At 37.4% G+C, this 13,626-nt stretch overlaps 1 non-coding gene across 1 annotated transcript; it reads left to right on the forward strand.

Annotated features, from left to right (window-relative positions):
• The first annotated feature begins 3,192 nt into the window (after nt 1–3,192).
• Nucleotides 3,193–3,299, forward strand: LOC127740787 (small nucleolar RNA R71). The gene has a single exon (XR_008001645.1). It is a non-coding gene; the product is annotated as a small nucleolar RNA R71 (small nucleolar RNA).
• Nucleotides 3,300–13,626: the final 10,327 nt, after the last annotated feature.

The raw sequence follows: 13,626 nt of genomic DNA on the forward strand, positions 1-13,626 counted from the left end.
CCATCCATTCGAGTTGGATTTCATGGAACACGGATTTAAACTTCCACTTATCAAACGTGATATCTTCCACAGGCTCCTTTCCTTTTTGTCTCTTTGAACTTGATGATGTCATAGTGAGGAATTGGCTAGAAAAGATATAAGTGTGGAAGGTCATGGAGAGTATAATGTATAAAGGAGATTAGCAAGTAACTTGCAAAGAAGGGGAAACAGAGTTGAAGTGTAGGAGATTTGAAGTGTGGGGTGAATGTGAGGTTCGATCACATAGGATGGGGCTATTTATTTGCAGGGTGGTGTGTAAATGAATGGTAGAGATTAATCTTGAATGGTGAGAATGGATGGTGTGTGTGTGAAGTAGCATAAGCACAAGGATTACCACTTTATGAGGTGGTTGGGTTCGGTCTTCAAGGGTAGAAGCTATGGCACATTGATCCCTCAAATGCTTGCATGGTAACATTTCCCAAGGAACTCTATTCAAAGACATGTGCCTAGCCTTTCATGAAGTGGCCGAACTCCCCCCTTTTGCATTGTCTTGTCATTTCCATCCAATTCTTCCTTCGTTTCCCTATGCAAAATAATAAAAGAACAAAATTTAAATTCATATGGTGGCGGGAATTGAATGTACCTAACTACTTTTTGAATTTTCATCAAATAACTGACTAAAACAAACTAAGTGTTACTCCTAAATTAGAATCAACTTGACTTCTTATGAGTTATGCATATAACATTAATGAACACCAAACTTAGTTTGTGATCATGTGGTGCAAGGAAAATTGATTAGACTCCTAAGATATACATGATATGAATCCCATGTATCCTCTTAGTGTGCCTTGCACACCAAACTTGTTGTTCACTGTGTGTTTTACGCAAGAATCCACTTAAGTGCTTGTCAATTTTGAATTAATTTTCATGAGTACTACTTTATTAACTACGATCAAGACATAAACTAAAAGGATATAAAGCATGGTTTGCCTCCCATAAAGTACTTCTTTAACGTCATTAGCTTGACGGTTGGCCTTTGTTAGGGAGGTTGATAATGTCTCAGGTCTTCTCCTCTCATGGTAAATCTAACTCGATTTTCTTTTTTGAGGATCTCCACATGTTCCAAGGAGAGAACTCTATTAATTGTGTACACTTGAGGTAGCTGAGATGGAATTATAGGAAAATAAGGTGGGATTAGTGGCTGGTGGATTGATATCACTCTGTCTCCTGGAGAGAAGTTCTCTATCGGCATCTTCTTGTTTGTCCATCCTCTTGGCACCTTCTTCCCAATTTTCTTCTCTCCTTCAAGTGGTGCTTCGGTGATTTTTGTGTCAGGAGGGTCCTTGTTGATTGTCCCTTTTGAATCTTGTGGTTTCAGCTCTCCTTGAACTTCTTTGATTGTTGTATCACTTGGACCTCTTGTTTTCCACCAAGGATGTCTTCAGAGGCTTTGCTTGTGATTCACTGCTTGTTTCCTCCAAGATTGCTTCCTTGTGATCATCCTTCAAGTCTTTGTTCCCTTGTTCTGACTCATGTGATGGGTTGAAGACATGAAAGGTGAGTTGTTCATCATGTATTCTAAATATCAACTCCCTTTGCTCAACATCTATGAGTGCTCTGGTTGTGGCCAAGAATGGTCTCCCCAGAATGATTGGATGAAGATAGCTTTCTTCCATCTGAAGAATCACAAAGTCTGTAGGAAGGAAGTACCTCTCTACCTTCACCAGTACATTTTCAACCACTCCTATTGCTTGTTTCTGGGTCTTGTCAACCAGTTGGAGGGTTATGTTTGTAGATTTTAACTCATTGATCTACAGCTTCCTCATGAGAGACAGGGGCATTAAATTTATGCTCGCTCCAAGATCACAAAATCCTCTGTCAATCATTATATCCCCTATAACACAAGGAATGTGAAAGCTCCCTGGGTCCTCTTTCTTTGTAGGTAAGTCCTTCTGGATAAGCGCACTGCACTCTTTAGTCATCACTATTGTTTGCCCACCCTTCAAGGGACTCTTCTTAGTTAGCAACTCTTTCATGCATTTGATGTATGAGGGCATCTGTTGGAGGGCTTCAATGAAGGGAATATTGATATAAAGAGACTTAAATGTGTCTAGAAACCTAGAATACTTCTTCTCTTTCTCACCACCCTCGAGCCTCTAAGGGAATGGTGCTTTTGGCACATAAGGTTTCAAGATTTCTTTTTCCATTGGCTCCTTCATTTGTGCATAGTTAATTCCTTGTTCTGTCCCTTCCAATTTCTCCTTTGGAACCCCTTGGTTGTGCTCTATTGGCCTGCTAATTTCTTCCTCCAAAATCTCTTCACTTCTTAGAGTGATTGCCTTACATTCTTCCCATATCACATTCTTTGTTTCTCCTCTTGGGTTCTTCTCAGTGTCACTTAGGAAGCTGTCAGTGGGCTTAGGATTTTGCTGAGAGAGATATCCTACTTGGGATTCAAGCTTCTTGATGGCAGCTCCCTGGTTTTGTATATTAGATCTTACTTCCTCCTTGAATGCTTTGTTATCCTTAAATTCCTTGCAAAGTTCTTCAAGCAAAGCTTCAATCTAGGAGATTCTATCTTCAGATGCCTGTGATGGTAAGTTGGAATTTAGAGGTTGAGGATGGCTATTTTGTGCTTGATATGGAGGCTGGAAGGAAGTGTTATGTGGGGCTTGATATGGTCTTTGGTTGGAGTGTTGGTAAGTGGAATTGTTGTAGCGGTTGGAGTTTTGAGGCCAATGATCTTGGGTTTAGTTTTGCTGGTTTCCTTACCCAAAGTTTGGGTGGTTCTTCCAACCAGGATTATAAGTTTTGGAGTGTGGATCTTAGGGTTGTCTTGACGAATTCCCGACATAATTGACTTGTTCCCAATCACATCCTTTCTCTATATTCACCCCTTCTTGAGTTGGTGGTTGAGTATTGATTGCTGCAACTTAATTTCTCTCCATCTGCTTAGTGAGTTCTACCAATTGCTTGGTAATCAACTTGTTCTAGGCCAGCAATGCATCCATATGACTCAGCTCCATCACTCCTCTGTTGGTGCTCCAGTCTGAGACATAGAAGTACTTATTATTAGCCACTGTTTCAATAATGTCTATGGCCTCTTCTATGGTCTTTTTGGTATTGAGAGAGCCTCCTGAAGAGTGGTTTAGGGCCTTCTTTGCTTCCCTAGAAATACCTTCATAGAATATGTGCAGCTGCACCCATTCGTTGAACATATTAGGTGGACATCTTCTTGTTAGCTCCTTGTATCTCTCCCAGGCTTCATACAAGGTTTCTCCATCCAGTTGCCTGAAGGTTTGCACCTCAGTTCTCAACTTGATTATCCTCTGTGGAGGGTAAAAATTTGTTAAAAACTTGTTGACAACATCCTCCCAGGTGGTAAGGATATCCTTAAGAAATGATTCAAGCCATTTAGATGCCTTGTCCCTAAGAGAAAAGGGGAACAAAAGCAATCTATAGGTGTCAGGATGAACACCATTGGCCTTCACAGTGTCACATATTCTCAAGAATGTGGTTAGAGGTTGGTTGGGTTCTTCTTGGGCACTTCCTCCAAATGAGCAATTGTTTTGAACAAGGGTGATGAGCTGTGGTTTTAGCTCAAAGTTATTGGCATGAATGGTTGGTTTTAGGATGCTACTTCCATAATTTCCTGGGTTTGAGTTGATGAAAGAGCCTAGAACTCTTCTCTCCTACCCAACATGGTTACCAGCACCTTCCCCAACATGATTATGTACTTCCTCCTCCATAGTAACTTCTAGATCTTCTTCCAATGCTTCCTCTCCAACTATTCCTTTACCTCTTGCTTTCTTCCTTAGTCTAAGGAAGGTCCTCTCAGGTTCACTATCAAAAGAGGTTGAAGCTCCTCCTCTTCTACCTGTCATACACATAGCAAAACAAGCAAAGAGAAACAAGTGAAGGAATCACTCTTGTCAAGAAATGTGGTTAGAGTGATTGGTGCAATTTGTTAAACAGTTAGTGGATTAATGTGCAGGAATGTGAATAAACAATGAAAACACTTGAAATTGTGAAGAATGAAAGTAAACTAGCTGAATTTCAATCTAATTAAAAAAAGAAAAGTGTTCAATCTAGTTATCCTACGATTTAATAATTGTCAATGCAAAATCAATCCCCAGCAATGGTGCCATAAACTTGATGACGTGAAATCTGTATCACTATAAATTCTCTTCGGCAAGTATACCGAATTGTCCTCAAGTAAAAAAGCACAGTAGAGTGAGGTCGAATCCCACAGGAATTGATTGTTGAGCAATTTTAATCAGAGGAGTTATCTAGTTGAACTAAACAGAATTAAGTTGGGATTTGTAGAAAATTAAATGGTGGGGAAACATAAATAGCAAGGAATGTAAAGAATAGAAAGGTAAATAGCAGAATGTAAATGACTGAAAGTAAATCACAGAAAATAAATTGCAGAAAAATAAATGAAAATGGGGATGATGAGCATCAAAGTAAATAGCAAAATATAGAGAATGGGAAGATAAAAAATGGGAAACTTATTGGGTTCAGGAGATGCTGCATTCTCCGGATTAAGTTCATTCTCATCTCTTTCTCAATTCATGCAACTCATTGATCTCTAGGAAATCTTATGTGATTGAATCCCAATGCCTTGACAATTCAATCTCTCTAAGCTTGAACAATTGCCCAATTCCTTGATCTAATTGCTCATGGGAAGAGATAAAGTACGATCACTAATTATACCACATGTTTTTCTAGATCAAAGTGTTGGGAGGATTATATGTCACTATATCCGTCCAACCCCCAACCTAGTCCAACATGAGAAAGCATTTCTAGCATGGTTTCCTTATCCCTTTTCCAAGGCTCAAAGAAAACCCAATTATGAACAATTTCTCTTCCGAGACAATTGCTTAATTGAATGAAGATCAAAAGCTTTCAAGTAAATCAAAGAGAATGAAAAGAAGAAGAACAATAAGAACTATTATTGATCCATTGAATTACAACAGAGCTCCCTAACCCAATGAAGTAGAGTTTAGTTGTTCATAGTTCTGGGAATGGAAATTGGAAATGTAAAGTTCATTGAAAGTAAAACTGAATACAGAAAAATGTAAATTGAGAGTGTTTACAATCCTGGATCCCCCAGGTCCCAATCCCCTTTTCTAGTTCAAAACTACTCCTATATATACTACTTCTCTGATCCTTAGTTTAGTTTGCAAGTCTCTGGATGTGGGCTCTTGGCCTCAGTTGAAGCAGTTAACTAACTCATTGGGCTTTGCTCAGCTTGCTGGAAGAGTTAGAGTTGAGCAACATTCACGTTAGTCCCCACGTTAGTGGCATTAACGTGGCCACTAACGTGGGCTTTCTTGGCTTTGCTCAAGTTAATGTCACTAACTTTTCATGCTGCTCCAATTTCCATGTTAATGGCTCACGTTAATGGCACTAACGTGGGCTTTCTTGTCTTCGCTCAAGTTAGTGTCACTAAATTTTCCACCAACTTTTCATGCTGCCCCTTCCTTCTACGTTAGTGGCACTAACATGGCACTAACGTGGCCACTAACGTGGGTCTTCTTGGCTTCGAACAAGTTAGCGGCGTTAACTTTGCCACTAACTTTCCAGGCTGCCCCCTTCTTCCACGTTAGTGCCCATGTTAGTGGCACTAATGTGGCCACTAACGTGGGTCTTCCTTTTCTTTGCTAAAGTTAGTAGCGTAACTTTGTCGCTAACTTTCTAAGCTGCCCTTTCTTCCTTGTTAGTGCCCACATTAGTGGCACTAACGTGGGTCTCTTTGCCCTTCGCTAAAGTTAGTGGCATTAACTTTGCCACTAACTTTCCAAGCTTTCTTTTCTTCTACGTTAGTGCCCACGTTAGTGGCACTAACATGGCCACTAACATGGGTCTCTGCTATTGTTACTTGAAATCAATCAAACAAATTACATCAAAGTTTTGCTCTAATCATGAGATACTATATCATTCATTCTTATCATTTAATCCTTGTATTATTCTCATAAAAATGTTTAGAATTCACAATGTTTGATTGAATCAAGATAGGAATGCATAATCAACTAAATACTTGATTATTGCCTAAGAAAATGCATGAAATTACCCTAAAACCTACTCAAAATGGCTTGTAAAACTAGCCAAGATGCCCTGGCATCAGTAGGCAGGCGATAGTGATCATTTGGCTGCTGCTTTCCTCCTATGCCATAATATTCCGATGGGATTAATATACGAAAAACTCCCGTGTTTCAATATTTATATTACCTCGCACAGGTTAGCCCTTCATGAATAGTCAGTCATTTGGTCAACATAACAATATCTATCATGCTGCAATCGTAGTTTGCATTTGGTCAACATAACAATATTTATATTTTATTGCATTATTTCTCTTTAATAAATACAAGGACAACTTCTACAAATACAGGGACAACAGTTAAATATTTGGTTTTCAGGGAGGAATGGAACAAATACAGGGACAACTTCTACAATAGGTGCCAAAAGAGGGACAACTTCTTATTTTATGTTGGTTGAATTTTGCTAGCAATCACTACATGGGAAAACTATCCTTTCATCAATACATGGGCAAAGGGAATGCTTGAAGGTATCTTCATTCTTCCATTGACTTCCTTTTATACATTTAATAAGAGGGAGAGAGAATGTGTAGTATTTGTGTTTGTTCATGTTGGCTTAGTTAACTTTATGAGATTTACTAGTGTATGTACTGCAAATTTACTAGTTTATTAATTTTAGTAAAATATTAGTGTCAAGGGAAACTAAATTAATTAACAATCCACACACAATATGGAATGGACATCCACCACTTAAGTTCACCCAAACCACACAAGTTCCCAACCAAGAGTATAGAAAATTTGGCTAAAACCCAACCAAGCATTTTGTCAAACACTTGGTGGGTATGAAAATAAAGCATGATAAAATGACAAGAAATAATAAATGCTACAACTACCAAGCAAGGAAAATAAAGATAGCAACTCAATAAAGCAATAAAAGAGGCATGAAACATAAAATTGCATTAAATGTAAATGAAAGTGACAAGAGTGCAAATACATAAAAGTGGCAAAAATAAAGAAAGTGACAAGATAAAGTAATGAATTTAAGAGAATAGAACAAGGAAAGGTAGAAAAAACTAGATTAAAACAAGAATTAGAAAGAGAAATTACAAGGAAAATAAACTAAGAACCCTAATTTCTAGAGAGAAGGGGGATCTTCTCTCTCTAGAAAGGAACCTACATTATGCTAAACTAAACCCTAATTGCTCCCCCTTTAATCCTTCTTCACTTTGGCCTTAAATATCTTCAGAAAATGTGTTGGACTGGGTTTTAGAGGCCCAGAAATTGCCCCCAGCGATTTGTATTAATGACCTCACGTGCATGCAGTCGTGCGTACACACGACCTACGGTGCGTAGGCATCTTTGCGCAAAAATTCCATCGTGCGTACGCACGACATTTGGTGCGTACACATCCTTGCACGAAGTAACCTTTGTGTGTACGCAAGCGTCACTGTGCGTACACATCTTTGCAGCAGCTTCCAAACTCTATTTTCTTCACGATTTCTCCCATTTTGGATGCTCTTTCTTTACTTCTTCAACCCAAACTTGTCTTGAAAACCTGAAATCACTTGACAACTACATCAAGGTACTAAATGGGATCAAAGTGAATAAAATTTAGCAATAAAAGGCCTAAAGAGCATGTTTTCACTTTCAAGCACAAATTAGGAAGACATCATGAAACTATGCTATTTCAATGTATAAATGCAAGAAAAGTCAATGAAATCCACCTAATTAAAGCAATTAAATACCATGAATTTTGGATTCATAACATCCCCACACTTAAACAATAGCATGTCCTCATGCTATACCAAAGGAAGACAAGAAGGGGAATTAACATTTATTCAAAGCAAGAAAACTACCTATATGCAATCTACCTATATGAATGCAACCACTTAGGCAAAATAAATCAATTTCCAAGAATACATATATACACATAAGGGCTAAAGCAATTCAAATCCATTGTTGACTTGAGTTATTGGAAAGAGTTAATAACTTGCAAGATAAGCAATAATAGAAGGTGGAAACATAGAATTCGAGCAATCGAACACCTCACTGGATGTGTTTACACTCTAATCGCTCAAGTGTTTAGGGTTGGTTCACTCAATTCTCTTCTACTCATACTTTCTAAGATTTGTTCCGCATCTAACAATCAACAATCATTTGATGTATGCATACAACTATCATGAGGACTTTCCATAGTTGTAATGGGGCTAGGGCAAATGTGAGGTTATATATGGTCAAGTGAGCTTAATATTTGCATCTTTGATTAGCCTAAGCTCTCACCTAACCTTCATAATAACCTATACAATTTAAAGCAAACCTATCTACCTATTCCTCACTTTTCCACATACTCATGCATCCTTTTCAATTCACATCTCATATGCATTGTTCTTGTTATTCTACTTTGGGGCATTTTGTCCCCTTTTTATTACTTTCTTTTTCTCTTTTTTTTTCTTTTTTTTTTCCTTTTTTTTTCAAACTAAAATATATACAAAAGGTGTCAATGCACATGGTTTAAGTAATTCTTGCATGAGTATGTACCCAATTCCCGAGATTTTTCACAAGTATAAAAAATCCATTTTTACCTCAACTAAAGTTTCCAAACTTCCCCACACTTAGATGATACACACCCTCACTAGTCTAAGCTAATCAAAGATCCAAATAAAGGACATTTATTATTTTTTGCTTCAAGGCTAGTAATGTGCTAAAATTAAGAACAAAAGGGGATTAATCATAGGCTCAAAGTTGGTTAACAAGGGAAGATAAAAGGGTAGGCTTTTTTGGGTAAGTGAGCAAAATGAAAAGATGGCCTCAATCATTTCAATGCATATATACATCAAACAATGGACATAAAGAATCAAACAAATCCAAGATTGCAATCATAAAAAGACAATAACACACAAGAATGAAATTAGTGGTTATGTGATGCAACCATACAATGAGGCTCAAAACTCGTATGCTTATGTGTTCTTAGCTCAAAACCATGTTCCACATATGTAATTCATGCAAATTTCAAAAGATTTCAACTCCAATCAATTAGGATATCAATACCCTATCGAGAATATTTTTCTTGGAAAATTTCATTAAATTAACTAAGCTTATTATATATATATATGCAAGGAAATGCAATAAACTAAGAAAAGATGCAATTAAAGCTCTAAAATATGTACAACTAAGAAAGATAAAAGGTGAGAGTGTTTGGGATTAGAGTATGTCACCCAACGTTACCGATCGGAGACGACCTCCCCACACTTAAAGGCTTGCACAGTCCTCCGTGCAATCAAAGGTGAACAAGGGGGTATGGTGACTTCGGATTGCCACCTTCACCTGGTGGATCAATCGGTTGCTGTATGCTCTTCCTCCCGCTTCCCTTGTTGCTTATGGTGCATCATCCATGAAAAATAAAAAATAGGATAATTATACAAGTAAATGAAAAAACAAGGAAGCATAGAATGCTAGAATGAGGTAGTATTCACTAGAAGGAGTGAGTGAATTAGTTTGTGACATGTAGGAAATAAGTGTGTATATTCTAAGTTGCGCGGTTTAAAACACACACACACTAGCATGGAAAGCTAGGTCACAATTACAATAAAGAAGCATGTACTTCACTCGTTCTAGTGTGCTTGAGATACTTTAAAAGACTTGTATGTTAAGAAAAACAAACAAGCAATAAAGAAGCATAAAAGTATTCAAGCAAGAATCAAGGAATTGTGAATTGTATCATGAAGCACCGCCTAATTGACATAAAGTGGAAAGCATGGCAAGCGTAGTCTACAAAGCTTAAAAAGCTAAAAAAAGTGTCATTAAGTAAGCTTATGATCCAATTTCACAAATCTTAATGTTAATGCATCAAATAGGTGATATAGATAAAAAAAGCAATCATAACAAACATCACCTAACAAAAAATGCATTAACTTCCTACAAATTGCCTAATAGTAGATAATGAAATCAAATCACATGGTGGCCAAAACATGCAATTTAGAAATCCAAAAGCATTCTTAAAGGCATTACATGAGCACTTGGTATGCGCAAAATTCAACATTAATAACTCAATACCAAGCAATAATTTATGACCTCAACAAAGATATCCAAAAATGATAGCAATAACAATATCAATATTCCAGCAGCAAAATCTTAACATAGTCAAACAATCAACTCAATCATCCAACACTTAGCACCAAAACAGGAAATTAAACTAATTAACTAAAGAAATAAACAACTAACAATCAAGCAAACTAACTAACTAAAGGTGAGTGTGATGGGTGATGAATTATAGTGGTGAAAGGTAGTTAGAGGAGGGAAAGAAGAGAGGAGAAGAGAAAAGAAGAGAAGAATTAGAGAGAAGAGAAGAAAAGAAGTGTAGAGGTGAGAAAATAAGGGCGTGCGTACACACAGGTGTGTGTGCATACGCACACTAGGTGGAGCAGAGAAGGTGTGCACTCGCACAAGGCGTGCGAATGCTCCAAGCAGAGAGGGGATCAAGACGTGTGTGCGTGCACAAGCTTGTGTGTACGCACAAAAGTTAAAGAAATGGAGGGTGAGCGGACGCACAAGTGTGCGCGAGCGCTCTGAATAGAGGGGAGATCAAGAGGTGCTGGTGCGCACGCACAAAACACTCTCTTTTTTTATTTTGCATTTTTTAAAAAATATGAAACGTCAAAATTGCCAGCTATCTCGCCATCTGTGCATACGTACACAGGTCCGTGCGCACGCACAAGGCGCAAAAAGAGAAGGGTGCGGATGCACAAGACGTGCGAACGCTCCCACCAGAAGGGGTGTAAGTTGGTGTGCGTATACACAGGTGGGTGTGCGTGCACAGAACATGAAAATTGGGGTTGTGTGCGTACACACAGGTGTGTGTGCACGCATATGCTCTGTTTCTCTCAAAAATTTTTAGTGCTCTAAGGCACCAAACTTGGTATCCAAAATAGCATTTTCAACCCCAAAACTTATTTTACCCTTAAACTACAAGATCAACACAAAAATTCTACCAAACTAAGCTAACTAAAAGAAGAAAAAAAAATTCAACAAACAAGTGCTAAAAGGGAAGTAGAGTTAGAAAGATGTTACCAAGAACTTTTATTTAATGTCTTTAAGTTAGACAATTGGGAGAGCCTTTGCTATGGTGGCTTGTGCTTGACTTCCCCACCAATGCTAGAATGTCCAATGTCCTCCGAGATCCTAATCCTAACCATAAACAAAGACAACCAACAAGCAAGCTATTTACATCTCAACATATTTACAATCAACCAAAAATAAACAAGCAACATATGTACAATCAACCAAAAATAAGTTATTTACAATATTCACATATGCACAATAGCAAAACATATACACCATTGCAACTCCCCGGCAACGGCGCCAAAAACTTGATGTGAGAATTATCATCGGTTTAGAATTAATCAAAATAAGAATCACTTCGTTAGTAGCACAGTCCAAACCAACAATAAACTCTTACAATCAAAGTTTAAATCAAGAATGATCACAATTCAAATCAAATAACCAAGAGTATTTAAACTCCCGGATCGTTCTCCCTAGGAATTGCAATTAAGTGTCATATTATTGGCTATGAGGAAACGGGGGGTTGGATGATAGCAATTGGCAAGAAATTAAAAAGCAAGAAGGTAAGTTAACATGCAAGAAATTAAAAGCCAAGAAGGTAACTTAACATGCAAGAAATTAAATGAAAATATAATTTAAATAATAAAAGAGCTCTTGGTGGGAATTGGGTAATTAGGGCTTTCTATCCTAGTAGTGAACCACAAACATGGTAATTGTGTGTGAATTAATCCTAATTAGTCAACCCTACATCGAGGGTAAGTCAACTAGGCATAATTAATCTCAATCCCTAAGTCCTAATCAACTCACTAATTAGGAATTTGATTATCAAAATGGAATTGGCATTGTAAGTATAGTCCTAACCTAACAAATTGACCGTCAATCAAATGTTACCATAATTCAAACCAAATATAAACCAAGAGCATTTAAACTCCCGGGTCGTCTCCCAAGGAATCACTTAAGAGGCAATGAGTGTGCAAATTCCGGTTGTAGTGATCAAAGGGTTGTCAAAGACGAAATGAACATATAAAACAATAAAAGAACATGCAAAATTGTAATGATTGAACTAATAAAGAAATTAAAGAACCGACTATGTAATATAAACAAGTAAATTATAAAAGAGATTAATGACGTTAGGATTTTTGCTAGTAAAGAATTTTATAAAGTCACGTTGTAAGTATAGATTCTGAACCAACAGAAATCTCTTCGTACAAACTTTTGGTTGTCACAAGTAACAAACCCCTAAATAAATTGATAACCAAAGTATTTAAACCTCGGGTCGTCTTCTCGAGGAATTGCAGGGAGGTATGTTCTTATTATTGGTTATGAGTTTGTAAATTAGGGGTTTTAAGAATGAGGAACAATTATGATGAATGACAAGTAAAATAAATAATTGACTGTAAAATAAACTCTCAAGGAATGAGAACTGGAAGTCCTATCCTAGTTATCCTTATCAATTGTGATGAGAATTAGATTTTTCTCCCACCTTGTTAACCTCTAACTATGAAGGTAAGTCAAGTGAATGAATTAATTCGAATCCTCAAGTCCCAGTCTTTCCTTGGGAAAAGTTAGAGTTATTGGATCTGGAATCAATTCTTGAAGAATTCCAATTTTCAATCAATAATGAGTTTGATAACTTAAGAGTCACCAATTAATCAACCAAAGCCAAAAGGTAGAAAAATCTAAATTATTTATATCATAAATAAAAGAAACAAATCATAGATCTGAAAATACCTCAAATTATATTTAAATAAGAAAATCAATCCAAACATGGAACATTGAAAATAAATAAATGCAAAGAATATTGAACCTGAGATGCAGAAGAAATATTCATAATCCTAATAAAAATCCTAATCCTAATCCTAAGAGAGAGGAGAGAACCTCTCTCTCTAAAACCTACATCTAATCCTAAAATTATGAATTATCAGAGCATGATGAGTCTCTGCAAGTTTCCTGACTTTAATCTGTGTTTCTGGGCCAAAAACTGGGTTGAAATGCGGCCCAGAATCTCTGCCAGTGACTTTTGTAATTCTACAGATCACGCACATCACGCGATCGCGTCATCAATGCGGACGCGTCATTTGCGTTTTTCCCTGCCACGCGTTCGTGTCGTCCATGCTTCCGCGTCACTTGTGCTTTTCCAATCCGCGTGGTCGCGTGAGCCATGCGGCCGCGTCACTGCAGATTCCTTTCTTCCGCGCGGTCGTGTCGCTGACGCGTACGCGTCACTTCTCGCTGGTCATCTCCTCAATTTCTTGTGTTCCTTCCATTTTTGCAAGCTTCGTTCCCAATCTCTCACTCACTCATGCCCTATAAAGCCTGAAATACTTAACACACAGATCAAGACATCGAATGGTAATAAGAGAGGGTTAAGATTAGCTAAATTAAGCCCAAAGAAGCATGTTTTCAATCATGTAATAAATTTAAGAAGGAAATATAAATGCATGCTAATTATATGAATAAGTGGGTAAAGACCATGATAAAACCACACAATTAAATACATTGTAAACTATAAAATAGTGGTTTATCAACCTCCCCACACTTAAACATT

Source organism: Arachis duranensis, chromosome 7 (genome assembly GCF_000817695.3).
Source record: "Arachis duranensis cultivar V14167 chromosome 7, aradu.V14167.gnm2.J7QH, whole genome shotgun sequence".
In the NCBI taxonomy this organism is placed as follows: domain Eukaryota; kingdom Viridiplantae; phylum Streptophyta; class Magnoliopsida; order Fabales; family Fabaceae; genus Arachis; species Arachis duranensis.